This window comes from Panicum virgatum, chromosome 7K (genome assembly GCF_016808335.1).
Source record: "Panicum virgatum strain AP13 chromosome 7K, P.virgatum_v5, whole genome shotgun sequence".
Lineage (NCBI taxonomy): Eukaryota > Viridiplantae > Streptophyta > Magnoliopsida > Poales > Poaceae > Panicum > Panicum virgatum.
Window position 1 is genome coordinate 648,783 of NC_053142.1, and position 22,256 is coordinate 671,038.

Here is a 22,256-nt window from a genome sequence, read left to right on the forward strand (position 1 = left end):
TGCTTTAGTAATTTATGCATTGTTCACTACTGCTCTTATTTCCCTTTTAGCTCATTTACCTTTTAGTATCTGTTTCATGTACTATTAGGAGTTTTGAACAGTGCATTCTTAACTGTTTACTTGAACAGGTTTATTGGACGAATTGGAGCAACTTCTTAAAGGAATTGGCTATGATGATAGCCGGCCCATCAATTGCATTGATGAAGGAGGGCTAATCAACATAGCAGTCACAACTTTAGAAGGTAGCATCATGAGGTGCTCAGTTTTTCTTGAGAGCAATAATTAAATGTTTTGATAATTGATACATCACACTTCTACATGGTTTGACTATACTTTACCTACTGTATAAATATTCCAGTAGAGCTATTGTAAGTCCTTACGATTTTCCAGTAATATTGTTGCTATTCATGGTTAGGATGGAGTAGCGGGTTGAAATTCCTTATACCATGCCTATACTGATATTTTGTTTAATCATATGGAACTTTATGATGTATTTACCATTATATGTGGCATCTTAAAGAATTAGTTTCAGAAGATATCTGTATTTTAAAATTTTAATGTAAGCAACCTCACTAGCTTCTTCAGTTTTCATTCAGCAAGACCTCTGGCTTGTTAACTGATTCACCCTGATAATGTTCCATGTCATATCTCTTTCTGTTTACAAATTTATGCGATGTTGGTACATATATATTTTTCTCATATTGCCTTTTGTGTACATTTTACCCTTAGTTCTAAAAAATGGAAGAGTGTGCCTAGTTAGGTTCCTGAACTTGATCCATTGTGAGTTAGTGACTATTCTACTCGTCAATGTCTTAGGTCCCACCAGTTAATTGAACTAACTGGCACATGACAAATCTGGTGCACCTGATCAAAATGAGACACCTTGTCAGACATCTTGTTAACTTTCGTACAGTCTTGTTGCAAATAATGGTTGATTTGATGAAGCTTTCTAGCAAGTATTATTCTGTCCCACTATAGTCACATTATGTCCACAAAATGCCTGCCATTGGTAATATGGCTCATTTGGACCAGTTGTATTCACCATTTTGGATCCTTAGAAGTAGTATGTACATTTGTGATTCTTTGCTGTTCTATACATGACGCTTATGCTTAGGACTCTTCCTGATTATAAATACAGAACTTCAGTCCTGTTCATATAGAGATGTGGACCAGGTGATTGACCATATAATTTCAGTAATGAAAAATACAGGGCCATTTCTGTAGCTACACTGGCAGTTCCTTTTTCTTCTGTGGTTAGTTTATTGCATAATCCTAGAAGGATGTGGGCGAGACTTGTAAATTCGTGAACACGGACCCTTTTTTGTGTTTATTTAGTCGAATGATGACCTTTTGGGCTCTGGCAATACATAAATACGCCTATAGGATAACAACATGGAACTTTCAATGCAGTGTAGACCATGTTATCTAAGTTTACTGTCAATATCTGAAAACAAAGTTCATTATGTTTTGTGCTATTGAAGCCTCAGTTGTTGGTAATGAGTAATGATAACTAAAACCCAAAACAATAACTTCATAGATTCCCAGAGAAACTGTGATCTCAATATCTTTTTCACTTCTGCATATCTATGAAGCTATCGTTTCCGAGTTTCAGTTATCATTACTCTTTGGATAATTTATCCTGTAAATTACATGCTCTTTTTTGTTAGAGGATGCATACTTACATTGGTTTTTTATTTTATTTTTGAATCAGACCTCCAGGTTTCAGTTATCATTACTCATTGGATAATTTATCCTGTAAATTACATGCTCTTTTTTGTTAGTGGATGCATGCTGACATTAGTTTTTTATTTTTATTTTTCAATCAGACCAACTTGAAGTATTAGTGCAGAACTGCTGATCCCTGGTCTATCCTTTTGAACATAATTCAGATTAAAAGAGCGCTGGAGGATTGTTAGGTAAACTCTGATATATTGTGTTCTATAATTTGTTAACTGAAATCAGAGGAGGCAGCTCTAGATACGCTGTGTGCAGTTTGAATATGTATTTGTTAGTTAGATTATTTCTATTTATCAAATACAATGCATATAGATAATTTTCGGTCTCTGATGATTGATCCCAAGGTAGACAGGTGCTGAGACTGTATTTGATACGCAATAGGAGTTACTCCCTTTGTCCCATGAAGGGTGCAATGCTAAAATTTTCCAGATAGATTAGTGTTATTGGCAAATGACCATAGTACCAAGTAGTTCTTTTAATCCCATTGATTTAGGCATAGAAGGTATTCAATTTCCAGAGTTGGTTAAATTAATTCCTAAAATATATATTTGAAAGAAAAAAGGCAGGTAGTTATTGCTAGGATTGCACTCTGTAGTATTTTTTTTTTGAATCTTAGAATTGCACTTTTATAGGACGTAAGGAGTACTATTTTTGACTATTTTGTTGCATGGGCCTTTCAGATTAGACTTCCGGGGTCTCTCTTTTCAATGTTGGATGTTTCCATTTCCTACTCTCTTTTTTCTGTTTTGCAGGAATGTTTGTGCAACTTTTAGTTTTGTTTCATGGACTTATCCACAACTGTTAGTTTCGTTACAAATGCAATTTGGTTTCAGCATGGCTTATGAATCACCTGCAACTGCTAGGGATTAAGATACAGATGCAGTGGTTATTGGTAAAGAAACCAATATATGAAAGCTAGGGCAATTGCGCTCAAGTTTGGATGCTACTTATTGTTAACTTACTTGATGATGATCAGAGCCTGCTGCTTTGTTATGGGTTAGCATTTTGATCTGCAGTCAAAGAGTATTAAAGCACCCTCAGTATTTCCGTGACATTTTCCCAATGATGTCAGGTCTTAAATAGGTGCATCATCCTTTGAGGTGGAATCAGGTGGGTCTGTTGGGAGAGCAGCACCAAACTGTGCTTCTTGAGGCATTGATTTATTTGAAGCAGAATCAACAGTGTCCGTGGAGGATTGGACCTCCTGCTGTCCTAAAACAAACAGCTCTTGTAATTTCTGCCTAACAGCCACTGTGTCATGCTGTTCTTCATATGGTGGATTAATGTGTGGATGGTCATCATTGACAGAATCTTGCGTTTGCTTTCTGTTCAGTGGAGTATCAAAGAGTTTAATTGGGTGCTTTTATTCTTTTTTTAAAAAAAATGGAATCATGCACAGGCTAAAAGGTTAAAGAGACTAGTATATGACTGAGTTTGTTTCATGTGTTGGTTTGAATTCTTGCCTAAACAACCGAACATATTTTTTGATGCAAGGAATGGTTCCTGGGCCAAGAGCCAAACCAGACCAGGATTGAGTTGAACAGCCGGAACCACCCAATCCTGGCCCTGAACAGTTCCTGGGCTGGAACGGTAACCGAACGAGGCCTAATATTTCTTTCTAGCTGGAATTTTTTCCCTGCCGAAAGTGCATAAGCTTTCCATCCAGTCTGAATTCTGAACTCTGAACTGAACAAGTACAGGAAGTCCTGTTGTATTTGTGCTGCTGCAATAAGCTTTCCATCCTACCCCTTGTTTAGTTATAAATTTAAAATTCCAAATATATCACTCGAGGGACTGTGATATTTTTATGCGAGTTGGATCGAAGTTGCCATGCAACTAAGATTAGCGCATTTAATCGCTTCTTTTTGAGCGGTTCCGCCACACTGCCGGAGCGTAATACCCTACGTCCACTTGTGTGTTGTATTGCTTGAGTTGGAAGGAAGTATGTGTATGAGCGTTGTCCGGGGAGCGAGCGAGAGAGTGTCCGAAGGGAGTAGATGTCCTAATCTTAGCGTGTGCTCTCCCTTTTATAGTCCAAAAGAGGCATGTACATAGCCGTTGGGACCCCGACAGGTGGGCCCAGTGTGGATGTATTAAATAACATAACACAAAGAGCAATATGATGCTATGGTCGACGAAGATCTCATCCGGGATTCCTCGTGTTGCCGTCGTGGATTCTCTGACCGGGCAGATCTTCAGACCGGCGTGCTCGTCCCGTCTTGTCGGCGTGGCGCCTGTTGCTAGCGGAGTAGGCTGCGGCGCGCATACCAAACCGGCCGCGAAGCTTGCGGCGTAGACAACATGATGGGGCATGCCGTGCCGTCGCCTCCATTTAATGCGGTGGACAGCCGCGCGCGCGGCGCCTGCGGCTTCACTGTGTGCCTCGGTAACTCGTGACCCGCTGTGCGGTCATTCGAGCTTACCTCGGCAACAGGCGAGCGACAGTGTTGTCTAACAAAGGCTGCCCCGCGTGCAGCGGCGCCAGGGCATGCTTCAACCACTTGCATTTAACGCAGTAGGTGGGCGAGCTTCCAGTGGAAGACTCGTGCCTGCGCCCGCGATGCGGGACACATGGCGGCCCCGGACCTCCCCTGGCGGGGAGCTGGCTCCGCGCATCCACGGGTCTAGATGGGCATGTGGAGGTCCCGGACCCGCCCGCGGGGTATGGGCCTCCGGCTGCTAGCGTTAAGCGCTCCTTCCAGGGACACGTGGCGACGCCGGACCCTTCCCCGAGCGGAGAGCGGGTCCGTGGCCGTTGTCCCGCTAGTTGGATCTGGACCATTGGGCCCAACTGCTCGGCCTTTTAGGTGTGGTTATGGTTAACCTCCCATGCCTTCTTCCTAGACACAGGTACCCCGGCCGCAGGGTACCGACAGTGGCCCCTGGGCCCACCTCAGGGGAGGTACGAACCCGCAGGTGGGGCCACTATCATGACGTGTCTCCGTGCAACTTGGTTGCATCGGTATACTGCGGCGCGCAGTGGTATATCGGCAATAGGGAGAGTTTGTGGAGCCCTTCTCGATTTAGGATTCGTCTCAGGACAAGATCCTCAGCCCGGAGCTCCCTACTATGCACAAACCGTTGATGATAGCGCCGGAGCGCCTGGTTGTAATGTGTGTTTCGGATTGCTGCTCGCCACCTTCGTTCATCAACGAGGTCCATGTCAATGCCCCGTAGCTGTTCCTGCATAGACTCGTCAAAAGCTTGGATTCACGGAGAGCCCAAGTGGATTTCTAGGGGAAGGCAGCTTCTGCCCCATAGACCAGAAAGAACGGGATCTCCCTGGTAGCTCAGCTGGGTGTGGTCCGATTGCTCCAAAGTACGCACGGAAGCTCCTCGACCCACTTCGCACCATGCTTCTTTACGCAATTGTAGGTGCGAGTTTTGAGCCCTATGAGGATTTTTGCATTCGCTCTCTCAACTTGATCATTGTTTTGGGGGTGCACTACGGACGCAAAGCAGAGCTGGATGCCAATGTCCTTGCAGTACCCCTGAAAGAGCCGGCTTTTGAACTGGGTCCCGTTGTCCGCGATGATGAGGTTCGGGACTCCGAAGCGTCACACAATGGACTTGAGGAATGCTACTGCAGTTCCCTTGGTGATGTTCACCACAGGGGTAACTTCCAGCCAATTCGTGAATTTGTCGATGGCGACGTAGAGGAACCGGTACCTAACGATGGCATTGGGAAATGGTCTCTGGATGTCCACACCCCATATGGCGAATGACCATGAGGGTGGGATCATCTGCAGAGCCTGAGCTGGTGTGTGTACCTACTTTGCATGGAACTGGCATGCTTTGCAAGACTTTACCAACTTGGCCGCATCCTGGAGCACTGTCGGCTAGTAAAAACCATGCCGGAAGGCTTTACCGACTAGCATGCGAGATGAGGAATGGCTTCCAAACTAGCCTCCATGGATCTTCGCGAGTAGCTCGCGATCCTCTTCCCGGGAAATGCATAGCATAAGGATGCCATTGGCGCCATGGTGGTAAAGATCCCCTTCTACCACCGCGTAGCGTTTAACCAACCGCACTATGCGCTCAGCAGACACATGGTCTTCGGGAAGGTTGTTGTCCTTCAGGTAGTCCCGAATCTTGGAGATCCATGCATTGGGACTTCCCTGAGCAACTGGGAGTGGCTCTATGAGGTCTCCGGGATCCTCGATAGCGCACACAACCTATGGTGGGCTCCACGGATGGATTGCCGCCGGGACCGCTAGCTTCGAGGTGCTAGCTTGATCCCCTTCGCTTAGTTTGGCAGGCTGGGCGGTGGGCTTTAGCATCCGTCTTTCAAAGATGCCCTCGGGCACGGGTGCCCAGGTTGATGCTCTCGTGGAGAGGTCATCTACTGCTGAGTTGAATTCATGAGAAACATGTTGCAGTTCCAAGGCATCAAAGTCCTTCTCGAGCTTTCTCACATGAATGAGGTATGCCGCGAGCTAGGGATTGTTGCAACTACACTCCCCCCGGACCTTCTTGATGATCAACTGGGAGTCTCCTTTCACCAGAAGCTGCCGGACCCCTAGGGACAGGGCTGCCGTCAAGCCGAAGACCAAGGCTTCATATTTTGCCATATTGTTGGTGGCCTCGAACTCGAGGTGCACGATGTACTTCACTTGACCTTCATTTGGGTCGATGAGAACCACACCGGCTCCTGCCCTTTTCTTGCGGACGGACCTATCAAAGAAGAGTGTCCAGTGGGGCTCGGTGAAGACCAGTGCCTTGACTTCCGTCTCTGGGGGACCTGCATTAGGATCTGGGCCCCTAGGATTACTCGGGGAATGAGTCTACACTGCTATGAAGTCAGCCAGGATCTGGCTCTTGACCACTTGGCGATATTGCCCGTGGCATTAGAGTTGTGTAGGATGGCTCTTAATGGGTAAGAGGTCACCACAACAACCCTGTGAGCTTAGAAATAATGGCACAGTTTCCTGGATGCAATAAGAATAGCGTAAATGAGCTTATGCATCTCAAGATACCTAGCCCTTGCCTCATGGAGGACTTCGCTGACGTAGTAGATAGGTTTCTAGATGGTCCGAACCCTAGCAGCTAGGCCCAGTTCTCCTTTGTCCGCCACGCCATGTTCCGGAATTGCAGGTCCCTTGGCCCCAGCGCTTCTGACCCTCCGCTGGGTTGGGGCTCATCCGGACCCCTGGACTCAGGGTTCGGACCTCCAGACGCAGGATTGCCCGCAGCCTGCATGATGGTCAGTCCATCATCCTCGGCTGGGGAGGACTCTGGTGTCCCTCTGGACGGCTTGCAGCGTCCTCTCAGCAACCAGCACCATGCTGACTGCTTCTGCAGATGCTGCAAGATACAGAAACAAGGTCTCACCTAGCTCTGGAGCTACCATCACTAGTAGGGTGGCTAGATGCTGCTTCAATTCCTGGAAGGCTTGCTCAGCCTCTTCAGTCCAAGAAAATGGACCGGACCTCCTCAATAACTTGAAGAAGGAAAGTGCCCTCTCTGGCAACCTTAAAATAAAGCGGTTAAGGGCAGCCAAGGATCCCATGAGCTTCTGCACGTCCTTGATGCGAGTGGGAGGTCTCACTGCCTCGATTGCCTAGATCTTGGCTGGGTTTGCCACGATACCCCAGTGTGATACCAGGAAACCGAGCAACTTCCCAGCTGAGACACCAAAGATGCACTTCTCGGAATTCAGCTTTATGCGCGTGGCGTGCAGCCGGTCAAAAACTAGAGCCAAATCTTCTACCAAGGTTGACACTTCCCTAGTCTTGACCACGATGTCATCGATATAAACCTCTACTATGTTTCTAATTAAATCACCAAAAGTTTTATTCATGGCACGCACGAACGTAGGCAAGGCATTCCTCAAACCATAAGGCATTACAACATAGCAATAAAGCCCATACACAGTTACAAAAGTAGTATATTTGCTATCTTCGCTGGACATTCGAATATGATGGAAACCAGAGTAAGCATCTAAGAAAAACAAAAGATCGCACCCGGAGGTGGAGTCCACGATCTGATCAATGCGTGGGAGTGGATAGGGGTCTCTAGGACATGCCTTGTTGAGGCTGGTGTAGTCGATGCACATCCGAAGCTTCCCATTTGCCTTGAGGACGACAACCGGATTGGCCAACCACTCGGGGTGGTGGACCTCCTCGAAGAAGCCTACGTGCAGCAGCTTGCGGACTTCTTCACGGATGAAGTTTTGCCGCTCCACGGACTGCTTCCGAGGCTTCTGGCACACCGGCTTGGTGTCAGGGTAGATCTTCAGATGGTGCTCGATCACTTCCCTGGGGATCCCGAGCATCTGTGATGGTTCCCAGGCGAACACATCCATATTTTCCCTGAGGAAAGCGATGAGCGCATCTTCCTATTTCTCTCCCAGGCTTCCCACGATGCGGGTTGTCTGGGAGGGTTCCGCTCCGACCTGGGAAGTCTTCACGAGGATGTCGTCCGGATCAGATTGTTGAACCTTAGGCGCCCTTGTAGGCACCTTGGCTCACGAGGTTGAGGGGTCCTTCCCATCGGTGCGTGCAGCCTCTGCCGCTAGGGCATGCAGCTTTTCAACTGCAGCGATGGCAGCGGTGTGGTCTCCCCGTACGGTGAGGGCACCGATGGGAGAGGGCATCATCAAGACCAAGTACCCATAGTGGGCATTGGCCATGAAGCGGTATAGGGCCGGCCTGCCAATAATGGCATTGAACGGAAGGTTAACCTCCGCAACATCGAACTGGACGCTCTCCGTGCGGAAGTTCTCCTCAGTTCCGAACATGACCGGCAGGGTGATGCTCCCCAGGAGGAACACCGGCTATGTGCCCACTCCGGAGAATGGGCGTGAGGGAGCCAGCTTGGACTCCGGAATCTACAGCTGCTTGAACGCAGCATAGCTGATGACATTGAGGCCAGCCCCGCCATCGATCAGCACGTGATATAGCCTTATGTTGGATATAACAGGTGCGGTGACGATTGGCAGTACGCCGGCCCCCACCATGTTCTCTAGGCAGTCAGATGGCCCGAAGGAGATGGTGGTGCTCCTCCACCTCTGATGTGGCGCTGCCTTCGGCACTCCCGGCTTCACCGAGAGGACTTCTCGGCGAAGGGTCTTCATGTCCTTCCGGGAGGTAAGCTCCCAGCTTCCGCCGTACATGACGCACAACTTTTTACGGCGCTCGTCATTGCCGGAGATGGAATCGTCATGGCTGAAGACGTTCTTCAGCTCACGGGCGGGGGATTGATACCCTAACTCCTCCACGATGGCAGCATCACTACTGGGGGCCTTCTCCTTGCCAGGCCGCTGCCCAGGGGGAGGAGAGCCATCCTTGGAGGCCTGCTCACGTCACACGCTGACGCGCTTCGCGAGCTTCTAGATCTTGCGGCAGTCAGCGGCGCTGTGGCGGGCATTAGGACGGACAGGGCAGGAGCTGCTGTCGCCACCCTGTGGGCGCAGGCTTTTGCCCCGCGCGTTATGGCCCCCGGCTGCTGCCGCAGCGACCGAAGCTCCAGGCTACGGCCCTTGACAACTGCGGTTCTTGTTCTTCTTCTTTTTGCCACCACCATGGGCGGTGGCACCGGAGCCTCCCTCTTGGGCGGTCCCGTTTTGTTGGGCTGAGTGCCATGCACGGCCCTCAGCAGCCCTGGCACACTTGTCGGCCAGGGAGAAAGTGTGGTGATGCTCTCCACCTCGTGCATCCCCAACTTCTCGAGCATCTTCTCATCATGTATCCCCTGACAGAAAGCAGTAATGATAGATGCATCAGAGATACGAGGAATAGTACCCCGTACCTTGGTGAAGCGCAAAATAAATTCCCGGAGCGTCTCTCCGGGTTTTTGCCTAACAGCGTGAAGGTGAGCCTCCACACCGTGCTGCTGATAAGCACTGGTAAAGTTCATAGTGAACCTTGCACAGATCTCTTCCCAGGACTGTGTCAACCCGGGGGTGAGGTTCATGAGCCAAGTCCGGGCTGGTCGGTCAAGGCTACATGAAAATAGCTCGCCACGACGGCATCATTACCGCCAGCCGCTGTGATAGCGGTGATGTAAACCTGCAAGAACTCCGATGGGTTAGTTGTACCATCGTACTTCTCCGGCAGGTGTGGGTGGAACTTGGATGGCCAGGCCACCGCGCGGAGATGATCTACTAGCCCGGAGCAGCCTACCCTAGCCACTGGGGTGCCCGCTCGTGTCCGGACATTCCCCGGAGACTTGGGTGCTGCTGCGTCCAAGTCGACGTCGAGGTTGCGACCCTCGAAGTTAAGGCGACGCTCACGCGCCCTCTCCAGGGAGATGCGGGCGTCCTCACCCGCACGCCTGTGGTTGAGCTCTGCCCGCAGGTCTTCGGTCCGTGCACTCCTCACCATGGGGGAGTGCACAGACGCCGACGCTCTGCCCCAGCGCCATTGGTGGAGCACCAGCGCATTGCCAGCGAAGGCCGAGGCCTGGTCCTTGCTGAGCTGGGAGCGGCCTGAGCCAAGTGGAGGAGACGGTCAACATCGTCCCTCCACTGCCTCAGGGCATCGGGGGAAGCAGCAACGGTCGGAGGGTTGCGGAGCAACTCTCTAGCTGCTACCAGCGGCCCGCTGGAAGCTGCCTAGCATGGGGTGGAGAGAGGCGTTTGGTGCTGATGATGCCTCACCCTCCCACATCTCCGCATTGTCACCGCAGACAGTGTGCTCGACCATGTGAACCATGGAACCAAGCGAAAGAACAGACAAATCTAGCTAAAACCCCCTACCTGGCGCGCCAAATGTTGGAGGTAATCTCCAGCCGGGTGGCGGAGTGCACCCGCCTAACCTTGAGGGTGAGTAACTCGGGGGTAGCTAAAGGGTTTGTCTGATCAGGATGTAAGTACACGAGGAAACACTCAAGGATTTAGAGTGGTTCGGGCTGCCTGTGATACCCTAGGTGTTTAAAAACTTAAATAATTAATTTGGAGGGATTTGGAGAATTTCTGGCACCAGGGAAAAATCTATAAAGACCAATTAGAATTTTAAAAGCTAGATTTTATACCACCAAAATACCTTTTATGCACCAAATTGAGTAATCATGTGAAGAATTAAATTTTTAGTGCCTAAACAATTATACAAACGTTTAGAGTTAAAAACTACCCCAAATAGTCACATGTGTGGCAGCAGCTAGGGGCAATTTCAATTCAGCCCAAAAACATATCAAATTGAACCTTTTTGAAGGAATTTGGAAAGTTTAATTACCTCATAGGATGTACTGACAAGGTGGTACACCCCACGAACCCGGAAGGAGTCCGAGTGACCTATCATACCCGGGAGAGTGGATCGAACCCGATGGTGTTTAGCATGGAAGCCAAGTCCTTGGAAGAAGTCCCAGTAGTGAATGAATACCCAGATGTCTTTCCTGAAGAACTTCCCGGTATGCCACCGGATAGAGATGTAGAGTTTGTTATTGACCTTGTCCCTGGAACTGCCCCTATAGCCAAGAGACCCTATAGGATGGCAGCCTCCGAGTTGGCAGAATTAAAGAAACAACTAGAGGAACTGCAACGAATTGGCTTCATCAGGCCAAGTTCGTCTCCTTGGGGAGCCCCGGTTTTATTTGTCAGGAAGAAGGATGGAAGTATGAGGCTGTGTGTGGATTTAGTTTTCAAACCTTACCTCAAATGAAAATCTGCATGAAACAAAAGTTGTAGATCTTGAAAAACTGAACAAAAATGGTATTCAAAAGTTTTTCATTTGAGCCTAGGAACATGGAGAAATTTTTAGTTTACAGTAGGGTCCCTGGAATTTCAAAAATCTCAAACAAGCCCTCAACTTTGTCTCTCTCCTTCCGCTCGAGCACCCCCTCGGCGCCGTACACCGCTGGCGCATGGGAGCTCGAAACCGCTTCGGTTTTGGCCACGTTCGCTGTAACAGAACCGCCCAAATTAAACTGGCTTAAGCGCGCTAACTATCATCTTAATGGTTAATCAAGTTACTGTGCACTTAAAACGGTGTAATCCGGTCATCTGTCAGGTTAAGGATCGAAAAACACTGGAAGGCTCGCACGAAGACGAGCACAGATGATTACAAGCAGACAAAAGTTCTCAAATTCAAGGCTAACATGCAGAGTTTTACAAATAAGTTTGAATAAAAGTTATTTGAGTTCAACCTGCAGCGGAATCTAAAAAGAAGTTTGATTCAACAACCACGATACTACGAAGACGTGAGGATGTCACATCGAGCCCACCAGTGTGAATCCTGGTTAGCTCCAACCAGCAACAAACACCTGAAAACAGGATAATAATAAACCCTGAGTATACTAATACTCAGCAAGGCTTACCCGACTATGGGTATACTTAGCCCATTATATAGACATGCAAGGCTTTTGGGTTGGTGGGTTGGTTTTGCGGAAAAGCATCTAATTGTGGATCTTTACTTTCAATATTTTAGCTCAAGATTCTATATAGATAAATTATCAGCTAAGATTTGCATAGCTAAAGCAAACATGGTAAATATTGAATATTAATTCAGAATAATCATTGCCAAATATCCTTCATGTTCCATTTCATTACTACGATGCGGTGCTGCGATCAAGGTGCTCATATCCGAGAGCGATTGACGGCGAATCGATCCAATTTAACCTTTCAAGGTGGACCTAACACACACATCACATATAGGCCTCGTCGGACCATACGTGACAACCCTTTCATATGCACACCAAATAGCCGAATTGCCCTGCGACCCGGGACTGCTAGCCCCACCGATACCAACGAAGGGTCAGCCATGAGTTTTTATACTTGCTCCACTGGTGAAGACAGTATCAAGTCCGCCTACCGGTGCACATATGGTACTGAGCTTACCGGTTTCGACTACCTCCTACTCCCGGCATGCGGTTAGTACTGTTCAAACTCGATCAGCAGGGCCAGACAACGATACGGGCCTTAATCGACACAGGCGGAGGCATACTCTTCATCCATTTCATATCCATAATCAAATTCATCTCCGCCCGGTCTCTATTTCTCTTTCCTCATCAATCCTTTCTCTAATAACTTGGCCATAAAAAATCCCAGTGGTCCTATATCTCGCGAGTGACAGGAAATCACTCGACTTCTACCGAGTCCTATTTCAGCATGGCAGTACTAACGACCTATATATATACTAGTATAAGACCAAAGGAACCTGGGGATAATGCCACTAAGGTTCCAAACAATTCCTAAAAATGTAATGCACAAATTATAATTATATAATGATTCATAATTTAAAATAATAAGTTATGCAGCGGGGCTTGCCTGGGAGTAACACTAAGCTAGTGTTAGTACTAACAAGGCCTTGGGCCCTTCCAACTTTGAGCCGGGTCTTCGGTTGCTCCAGCGGGTCCTTCTTTCTTCAGGATGCGTCCACCCAACACCGTCTTGTGGTTCGGTTCCGTCAGCACGTGCTCCACGTCCGCACGTTGTACGTCTAGCGTACCTAAATGATACGCAACGAGGCGAGTGCATGAACATAAAGAAAACAACACATGATGCATTAGTGCTCATGATGCAATGCAATTACAAGAATGACCTGACTGGGCAATCTTTTATCGAGTAAACACGACAAACAAGCTCAAAAGGCAAAAACGGGTTGTTGCTACAATACGAGCGTTCATTCAATTTATTTTAGCCTGAAGTGTTTCCACCAAACAACAGTTACTAAACTTGCTTCGGAGGATTAAACACAGCCCTAAAGCAATATGGATTAAATTATGGACCTAAATGAAATTACTATCAAGCAACCCTAGGCAAGGTACCTACAACAACCATCAACCTGGGCCTACAAGATTAGAATGACTAAAACAGGAGCTCACATGCATGAAGGAATTAACTAGCAACACCTATAAAAGAAAAGAGCATAGCTAGGAACAAAATAAAAGCAAGGACCTAACTTACAGATGTGATCCAGAAACATGAATTTATCAAAATAACATGATTTTGATAAAGCATGCCACACAATTTTTCCAATACTTATTGATGATAGAAAGTATTTATTTTAGCTCTAGCAAGGTAAACTAAACATAAATAGATGTACTCAACAGTGCACAGCACCGGCACATGAAATTTTTACGGTGGATTACACATACAAGGAATGAACTACCGCCTAAATTTCACTATTTTTAGAGCAATAGAACAATCGATACAAAATAAACCAACTTAAGCACAAACCAAAATTTTAGCAGGGGCAAAAGTGACATTTCACAAGAATAAATATTTTTCCTCTGAAGATCTCGATCTAAGCAACCCAACAAAATTTAGTTTGCATTTTTCGCATTTTTTCACAATTTTTCAAAGTCTCCAGCTAAATAAATAATTTAAAACCCTAAACCCTAAACCGGGCTGATAGCTGGGCCCCACCTGGCAGTGGAAGGCCCAGCCCAGCCTGGCTCCCCTGCTCTGCCCCACACACGCGTGCGCACGCCACAGCCGCCGCGCGGCCGGGCACGGCGGTGGCGCGGCGCTCCCCTGCCACCGGTGGCCGGCCGGCGGCGAGGCCTAGCCGGACCACGGCCAGGGTGGGCCGGAGGAGCTGGGGCGCACGGCATCGAGGCAAGGGCACGCATGGGGTGGCGTGGGATGGCGCTGCGGTGGCCACGGCGGTGGCGCTGCAGCCCAGGCGGCCGCGGGGCAGGTGGCGGTGGGGTACGGCAACGCTACGGCCAGCGCGAGCGGGCGAACCCGATGCGCGCAGCGGCGTGGCGCGGGGTCACGCGAGCACTGCCCGCGACGGCGGCGGTGATAGGCGGGCCGGCCGGCGGCGGCATGGCCGTGTTCCGGTGGCGCCCGCAGAGGAAGAGAAGGGAGAAGGGGTCGGGAAGCACGAGGTGCATGTGGGAAAGCTCAGCGCGGGCTCGATTTGGGCTGAGGGTGGCCGGAGGTAGGAGATCGACGAGCGCGGGCGAAGCTCCAGTGAGCGGCAATGGCGGCCGGCGATGGCGAGCGTGATTCGGCCATGGAACAGCTCAATCGAGCTCGTGGAGGGGCGGGACAGATGCGGGGCGAAGTTAAGGAGCTCGGGGCGTGAAGGATTCGAGCGGGGGCGGCGAGGGGTCGCTGGAGCAATGCCGGCGACGGGCTCTGCTCACTCTGCTCAGCACGAGCTCGAAGAAGGAGAAGAAGGGGAGGGGAAAACGATGTTGGGCACCGCGAGTAGATAAGCACAGTGCACGGAGGGCGAGGATCGCTGGCGCACGTGACGTGTGGAGTCGCCGGCGCCGGTCGCGGTATGGGCGTCGGCAAGCACAGTGTCTCGCAGTGAAAACACAGTGAACATTTTGACCAATTTTTGACCAGATTTTGACCATCCCGAACTCAAAATTTCATATAAAAACTTGAAATTTGGCCAAAATAGAAGTTGTAGAGGTAGAGAAGATCTACAACTTTTGTTTTGGGGGAAAGTTGATTTGGAGCTTGAATTAGGGAGAAAAACATGCTCAAATTCCTGCGAGGTTTAAGTAATAACAACGGTCATTAGGAAGCTAATGACATTAATTAACCATAGTTAGCGATTAAACATGTGATTAGCGCTAGGATTAACACAGGGGTGTTACAGCCCTTCCCCCTTAAAAGAATCTCGTCACGAGATTCACGTGCGTAAGTGACAAAATAGGGAGGGAAGATGTTCGTTAACCAAGGATATTAACACTATCCTAAAATTACCTTCCTCAAACTAACTTACCTTCAGAAGCTTTCTTGGGGGTAGCGCATTCAGCGTGAATCATCCCTTCACGAAGGTACCAAGTACAAGATTTTTCTCTATTGCATTGCTTATTTGACCTTTGACCTTGTGTAGGTGGTTCGTACTCTGCAGCTAACATCCGAAATAGATGGCTTGAGTCGCCTCCCGACATATGAACATCGGATAGTATCTTTGTCTAGTTTAGATTATTAGAGGTGCTAACCGAATTCGATGGATCTTTCCAAGTAGATGAACGGCAATCCTAGATAAAATGGCCGTATTCACCACACTTGAAATAAGGTTGACAATCGGTGCAGCGACATTTCTTCTTTGACCTCATTGAACCCCGAACAGGGGAGCGAGTTCTTGCTCTTATGGTTGGGTCGACATCAGTAGTACTGCTAGCTTGCCTTCTACCACGTGGAAGGAATTCTGTGCATGTAATTTCCCACCCACTCAAATCTATGTCGTATCCACTGCTCTTGAGAGCCATACACTCTACATGGGGATCTTTAAGTTCCATCGGAAGTTGTGATGGTGGCATTAAGGAGTCCGAGTAAACATTCTGTGTCTCCACTTGCTTCCCATTTATTTCCGGTTTGGGGTTAGCATATTCTTCGAATACTTCGCTGTGATCACTTTTCTTTTTGCTGGAGCTGCTTCGTAGATAGGGGCGGTCGTACATCTTACAACAGTGGCAAGGCTCAAATTGCCTCATTGGTGCTTCAGTTATCATGTGTCGGAGGGTAGCAGGTTAATGTGCCCCTGACCAGGGTCCTTCCTACTGCTTCCTGTTGCATACTCCATTATTCACCTAAGGAACAGAATAAAGTTGGAGACATCTTTAGCAGTATGATAACTTCTATTTCAGGAGGGCTCACATAAATGACATACACACAAACAGCCGTAACTAACACGGCATACCAGAGTTTCTAGCTCCAACTTAAGCAAGGTGGTTTAGAGAACTCAAGGTTACGCATGCAGTCCAAAACCAGGATTTCCTAATAAGGTGAAAGGAACTTCCTCTTTGCGTGCAGCTGGGGATGCCTCCCGATGACGGCAATTGCTTTTAAGTGAACACCCGAACTCGATTCTTACACGACTCTTCAATTAGAATAGAGAATTGAGCCGTGAAAGGTTTTCAGATCCGAAAGAAAAGTTGACCGAACAAGGTACGCTGATGAGACAAAGTGGTGAGTTCTCACAAGGCTGAGATCATCACATGAGGAAAACAATATCAGTGAGATTCATCACAAGGCTTACGGATGTCAAGCGAGGAGAACACAAAAGAATGGTGTAGAAGGAGATTTTGGAACATCCTTGCTCAGGATTTTATTATCTGACTGAGTTGGAGGATGCTAGTTGTAAAACATATTTATTTATGCCAATGCAATCAAGGAATAATGACAAAATATTCCAACTCGGTGGGCAGATGCTCGATAATCATGATAATGATGCACTCTTGAGATGTATGATTGCAATGCTGGTATAATAAAATGATGGATGAAATGGTGCATATGACACGATGCATTTGTCATGATGCTGACCCAATGATGCATACACCATGATGCAAAGATGACGATGCTGTTGTGTGATACTCGCCCTGAGATGCTTGGGTATGATGCACACACATATGAGTTGAGGATGCACATGATACGTACCCCGTACCCATTCTTTCGGAACTAAACCTCGTTAACCTTACACTCTTGAGTGAGGTCCGAATAGTTAGGACACTAGTAAGGTTGCATAAAAGGGGATTGCAGTGAGTTATGTCACATATACCTTGGCACCAGCGCGCCCCTAGTGGCTCAATCATGTGGCTGCAGCGCACATGAGGCCCTAGGTTCCATCGCGGCATCATGGTTATGTGACTAAAACACCACCACAAGAAATCAAGAGTAGCAACCCAATAGTGCCAGCAATGAGAAGATAGGTTTAAGAAACCGAAGGCAACTCGAAGTTCTACTCGGGCATACCCATTAGTTAGCCCACATTTTCTCGATGACGATGATGCAACACCATGCACTGATCAATGATGTGATGCATGACGGTTGCAATAACTACAATTAAAAGATTATTTTATCATGAATCTTTTTAATTTATCCAAAACTAACTAAGCAAGAATGAAGGTACAAGGTTCAGGTATTAGAGTCAAAATAGCCAACAATACAGGGTACAACATCAATAGAGGGTAGAATGATCATTGAGCGATGGATTGTAGGATTTTGTTGACAATCATCATGGATTAGCTATCACAGGAAAAAAAGCACAATGCATTTGCCGAAATAGATTCAAGGCAAGGATCAAGGGTTTGTTTTGGATTACAAGCTAAGATCAACGGTAAGGTTCGCACAAGATCCACCGCCACTAACTCACAAAGATCTTCTCGACTCAAGATTAGAGTAGCAGATTACGTTGGTTCCACTATTACAACACAAAAAACTAAGCGGACATGCAGGGAAAAACGACACATTTTAGTAAAACGATGCCACAAGCAAGACGATCAACCAAACCAAGCTATGCCATGATGCATGCATGTTCTATCATTCCTCACCAACAAATGCCAATAACTAGGCATACGAAGACAATTGGTGGCACAATACGTACTCTCCCTATATATACTAGTCGTTTTTACGTTCAAAGCTTATGTAACGTGGTTAGTGTAGATGCAGACAAACACAAGATATAAAGAGATATATAAATCCATTTCTGGACCCTTCGTGCCAGCACACACGAACGGCCCCCATGTGTCCTACGCCACTCGGGTAACGCATATGCAGTTTCCCACATATTCACACATACATTACCATCCACTATAGAGACGGCACCCAAACGTTCAACGCTGAATGGGCAGCGCCGCATACGTTACCGAGGCAACGTATTCACTTCCCGTACAAATCGCCTTACGGGACACCCAAGGGTACACATGTCCCAAGGTACACGGTTATGACCAATTGCATAACGAGTCTTCACCTCGTAACATTGCCTTACGAGATAGCCGTGATTACAATCACACGATAAGAAATCCGCACTCCATATCAGGCGGCAGATAGTGATAGACTCATTTGAATTGAGCCTTATCACCTCCTCGTATGCTCAACATACAGGACCCGCGCACGTATGAAACACATTGGCTATTCTAAGAACTACCAAGAATACTCACCTTACTTACCTTAACGTAGGTGCGTCGTTACAGAATAATAGTTGTGCACAAAAGTAAGGTTAAATGAAGAGTAAATGCTGGAAGTGCTGGAATAAAATAGATACATAGGAGCCACCTAACTAATAAAACCTAAATAAGGCATACATGCTATCTATCTTATTCCTTAGCGCATCTAGCGTCAACTTTTTCAAAACCAACAAGTTTACTAGTTAAATATCAGTTTTAAACAAAATTAAGTATGCAAGTAATCACCCCAAGTGTATTTCGGCTCTGATACCAGCTATAACGAACCGCCCAAATTAAACCGGCTTAAGTGCACTAACTATCATCTTAATGGTTAATCAAGTTACTGTGCACTTAAAACGGTGTAATCCGGTCGTTTGTCGGGTTAAGGATCGAAAAACACTGGAAGTCTCGCACGAAGACGAGCACAGATGATTATTACAAGCAGACAAAAGTTCTCAAATTCAAGGCTAACATGCAGAGTTTTACAAATAAGTTCGAATAAAAGTTATTTGAGTTCAACCTGCAGCGGAATCTAAAAAGAAGTTTGATTCAACAACCACGATACTACAAAGACGTGAGGATGTCACATCAAGCCCACCGGTGTGAATCCTGGTTAGCTCCAACCAGCAACAAACACCTGAAAACAGGATAACTACAAACCCAGAGTATACTAATACTCAGCAAGGCTTACCCGACTATGGGTATACTTAGCCCATTATCTAGACATGCAAGGCTTTTGGGCTGGTGGTTTGGTTTTGCGGAAAAGCATCTAAGGGTGGATCTTTACTTTCAATATTTTAGCTCAAGATTCTATATAGATAAATTATCAGCTAAGATTTGCATAGCTAAAGCAAACATGGTAAATATTGAATATAAATTCAGAATAATCATTTCCAAATATTCTTCATGTTCCATTTCATTACTACGATGCAGTGATGCGATCAAGGTGCTCATATCCGAGAGCGACTGACGGCGAATCGATCCGATTTAACCTTGCAAGGTGGACTTAACACACACGTCACATATAGGCCCCGTCGGACCATACGTGACAACCCTTCACATATGCACACCAAATAGCCGAACTGCCCTGCGACCTGAGACTGCTAGCCCCACCGATACCAACGAAGGGTCAGCCATGAGTTTTTATACTAGCTCCACTGGTGAAGACAGTATCAAGTCCGCCTACCGGTGCACATATGGTACTGAACTTACCGGTTTCGACTACCTCCTACTCCCAGCATGCAATTAGTACTGTTCAAACTCGATCAGCAGGGCCAGACAACGGTACGGGACTTAATCGACAAAGGCGAAGGCATACTCTTCATCCATTTCATATCCATAATCATATTCATCTCCGCCCGGTCTCCATTTCTCTTTCCTCATCAATCCTTTCTCGAATAACTTTGCCATCAAAAATCCCAGTGGCCCTATATCTCGCGAGTGACAGGAAATCACTCGACTTCTACCGAGTCCTATTTAAGAATGGCAGTACTAACAACATATATATATACTAGTATAAGACCAAAGGAACCTGGGGATAATGCCACTAAGGTTCCAAACAATTCCTAAAAATGTAGTGCACAAATTATAATTATATAATGATTCATAATTTAAAATAGTAGGTTATGCACCGGGGCTTGCCTGGGAGTAACACTAAGCTAGTGTTAGTACTAACAAGGCCTTGGGCCCTTCCGACTTTGAGCTGGGTCTTCGGTTGCTCCAGCGGGTCCTTCTTTCTTCAGTATGCGTCCACCCAACACCGTCTTGTGGTTCGGTTTTGTCAGCACGTGCTCCACGTCTGCACGTTGTACGTCTAGCGTACCTAAATAATATGCAACGAGGCGAGTGCATGAACATAAAGAAAACAACACATGATGCATTAGTGCTCATGATGCAATGCAATTACAAGAAAGACCTGACTGGGCAATCATTTATCGAGTAAACATGACAAACAAGCTCAAAAGGCAAAAACGGGTTGGTGCTACAATACGAGAGTTCATTCAATTTATTTTAGCCTGAAGTGTTTCCTCCAAACAACAGTTACTAAACTTACTTCGGAGGATTAAACACAGCCCTAAAGCAATATGTTTTAAATTATGGACCTAAAAGAAATTACTATCAAGCAACCCTAGGCAAGGTACCTACAACAAGCATCAACCTGGGCCTACAAGATTAGAATGACTAAAACAGGAGCTCACATGCATGAAGGAATTAACTAGCAACGCCAATAAAAGAAAAGAGCATAGCTAGGAACAAATTAAAAGCAAGGACCTAACTTACAGATGTGATCCAGAAACAAGAATTTATCAAAATAACATGATTTTGATAAAGCATGCCACACAATTTTTCCAATATTTATTGATGATAGAAAGTATTTATTTTAGCTCTAGAAGGTAAACTAAACATAAACAGATGTACTCAACAGTGCACAACACCGGCACATGAAATTTTTACGGTGGATTACACATACGAGGAATGAACTACTGCCTAATTTCACGATTTTTAGAGCAATAGAACAATCGATACAAAATAAACCAACTTAAGCACAAACCAAAATTTTAGCAGGGGCAAAATTGACATTTCACAAGCATGAATATTTTTCCTCTGAAGATCTCGATCTAAGCAACCCAACAAAATTTAGTTTGCATTTTTTGTGTTTTTTTATATTTTTCTACAATTTTCAAAGTCTCCATCTAAATAAATAATTTAAAACACTAAACCCTAAACCGGGCTAACAGCTGGGCCCCACCTGGCAGTGGAAGGCCCAGCCCAGCCAGGCTCCCCTGATCTGCTCCGCACGCGCGTGCGCACGCCACGGCCGGCGCGCGGCCGGGCACGGCGGTGGCGCGGCGCTCCCCCGCCGGCGGTGGCCGGCCGGCGGCGAGGCCTGGCCGAACCACGGACAGGGTGGGCCGGCGAAGCTGGGGCGCGCGGCATCGGGGAAGGGCACGCACGAGGCGGCGCGGGACGGCGCGGCAGTGCCCATGGCGGTCATGGCGGTGGCGCTGCAGCCTAGGCTGCCGCGGGGCAGGTGGCGGTGGGGCAGGGCAATGCTACGGCCATCGCGAGCGGGCGAACCCGATGCGCGCAGTGGCGTGGTGCGAGGTCGCGCGAGCGCGGCCCGCGACGGCGGCAGTGATAGGCGGGCTGGCCGGCGGCGGCATGGCCGTGTTCCAGTGGCGCCCGCGGAGGAAGAGAAGGGAGAAGGGGTCGGGAAGCACGAGGGGCGCGCGGGAAAGCTCACAGCGGGCTTGATTTGGGCTGAGGGTGGCTGGAGGTAGGAGATCGACGAGCGCGGGCGAAGCTCCGGTGAGCGGCAATTGCGGCCGGCGATGGCGAGCGCGATTCGATCGGGGAATGGCTCAATCGAGCTCATGGAGCGGCGGGACAGGTGCGGGGCGAAGCTAGGGAGCTCGGGGCGAAGCGAGGGGTGGCCGGAGCAACGCCGGCAACGGGCTCTGCTCACTCTGCTCGGCACGAGCTCGAAGAAGGTGAAGAAGGGGAGGGGAAAACGATGTTGGGTGCCGCGAGCGGATAAGGACAGTGCACAGAGGGCGAGGATCGCCGGCGCAAGCGACGCGTGGAGTCGCCGGCGCCGGTCGCGGTATGGGCGTCGGCGAGCACAGTGTCGCACAGTGAAAACACAGTGAACATTTTGACCGATTTTTTACCCGATTTTGACCATCCCGAACTCAAAATTTCATTTAAGAACTTGAAAATTAGCC